Here is a 2,197-nt window from a genome sequence, read left to right on the forward strand (position 1 = left end):
TAACTCTAAAAATATCCATAGTTTGAAGGTAAAACGCTGCACAGCTTCATTAAACACATTAAACTCAGTGCAGACAACACATCAGCTGATTCTGAGGAGGTCTGGAGGAACGTTTCTTAGATGTTTTTATGAGCACACTCGCTGAAGAAGACAGAGCAGGCAGCCTGACAGGTGAACCAGATCCCGTTTTATACATCCACAACATTTGCATGCGTCACATCTGCTGACATTACCCACAATCCCCGGAGCCGGCTGGGCTTTGTGTGCACATATCTGATGCGTGGAGGAAACGCCGGCTCTGCAGATTCGACGCTCATTTGGTATTCTGACATCAGCCGAGCTTCAGCCGGCGTCTTTGTCGGGAGGTTTTAACACCTCAGTGACCAGAGTCTCTGCATCACAAGTGGAAGGAAGACGAACGGCGCCGGCAGCCCGGATCTGAGCACGTTTAGCGCCTCAGAAATAAAAACGTTCAGATGCAGCAGCTGTGAGGCTGAGAGCAGCAAACCGGCTTCATGAGAACAGTTTAACGGGATCGATGCTGGACCCTCATGTGAACCCGCAGATTAGAAGACCTCCAGAAAGCTGGTCGGCTGAGACGCAGGGATTTAATTAATGAGGCAGACGACGCTACAACCATGATGCAAACCTTTCTGAGTGGGTTTTTAAAAAAATCGATGGGCAGGAACCGGAAGCCGCGGCGCCGAGCGACTTCTTACCTTTTCTTGAACTTAATAAATATGAACTATTAACGAACTAGAACTGTTTCACTGATGAATCTGGGACCACGTTTCCAGGATTTGAGACCAAATCAGCACTTTAAGCAGATTTTTACTGACTTTTTTTTGTTAAAATCATCAGCATTCACCTGCATCTTCACTCCGACTGTTAAAAAGCACATTTCTGAATCTATAGAACAGTTATTTTTCATGATTTTTCCGACTCGGAGCTCTTAAAAGTCAGTGAAAACGGTTCTTTAGTTTGATTCCTGGAAGTTCCTGGGATCAGGTAACAGCTCCTCAAGAGAGAAGAGTAAAAAACAGAAAGTGTTTTATGGAGCCCAGATTAAATATTTATAAACTCAGTAATTTCATTATCAGTGAAACAAATTCAATTATGTCCAATTTCCGCCTTCGTGGTCTCAGTTTGAAGCAGAGGAACCGACCGAGCGACGTTTTAGAGGCGACGCCTGATGTTTCTGCTGCAATTAAACGGTTAAAGAGAATAAAAAGCTGAACCAGCATTTAGCAGAACTGTTAAAAACCTCAACGTGTTTGTCTGCCTGTAAGAAAAATCAGAAAAATCCTGCAAAGACAAGACTGACCTCCATGACCTCAAAACAATGCAAGAAGTTTGGTTTAACTATCAAAATAAAATTTTAAAAAATGTAATAAAAAACAAAACATATAAGTTTTTATGGTTAAATCAAGTATTTTGTATATTTTAAAAGTAGAAATAAATGAGTTTAATTTTGATGAAATTGTACAACTCCTGTGAAGCAGATTTACTTCAAAACAACACGTTTGGTTTAACATTTAAGCTGTTTTTTTTTAAAGCAGTAAATAAAACGATATACATATATTCCAGATTGTATACATATATTCAATTGTTATGTTGTTACATAAATAAAAAATTTGGTGTAAATTTGTTTAAATAGAAGAATAATAATGAAATTCCTCATAAACAAATGTACTTTAAAAAAAAAAAAAAAAGTGTAACCTTTTTCCATAAAAAATAAATAAAAAATGGAGAAAATATATCGTTAAATTTATGTTTTTTTTTTTTAAATGGTTAAATCAAACATCTTGTTTTTTTTTAAGGATAAATAAATATTTTTTGTTTAAACTTTACTATTTTTCTTCAAGTTTGTCTGAATGTGACAAAAATAAAGTTAAAACAAATGTAAACCCATTCATTTATATTTTAAATCAAAACAAGATTTTTGGTTTTAACCATTAAAATAAAAATCAAATCATCATCATCAGCTCTGTAACCGATAATAATAATAATGATAATAATAATAATAACTGTTCAGTTTCGGCCACAGCGTGTTCTACAGTCGGGTTTTTTTGTAGCGTTTAGAGCCTTAACATGTAAATTATTCACATCATTTTAATCCATTAATGTCGTTTTTTTACTCTAAACCACGACGGCGGCCATTTTTAACGTGCTGTGGATGTGCAGCGATGGTGGCGGC

The 2,197-nt window shown here is 36.4% G+C and overlaps 1 protein-coding gene across 2 annotated transcripts in view; it reads right to left on the reverse strand.

Moving 5' to 3' along the window:
• LOC103363883 (RNA-binding protein with multiple splicing-like) overlaps positions 1 to 2,197 on the reverse strand; it is a 51,047-nt gene that overhangs the window by 11,188 nt on the left and 37,662 nt on the right. The gene's annotated exons all lie outside the window — the stretch shown is intronic.

Source organism: Stegastes partitus, unplaced genomic scaffold (genome assembly GCF_000690725.1).
Source record: "Stegastes partitus isolate 25-593 unplaced genomic scaffold, Stegastes_partitus-1.0.2 Scaffold698, whole genome shotgun sequence".
NCBI lineage: Eukaryota > Metazoa > Chordata > Actinopteri > Pomacentridae > Stegastes > Stegastes partitus.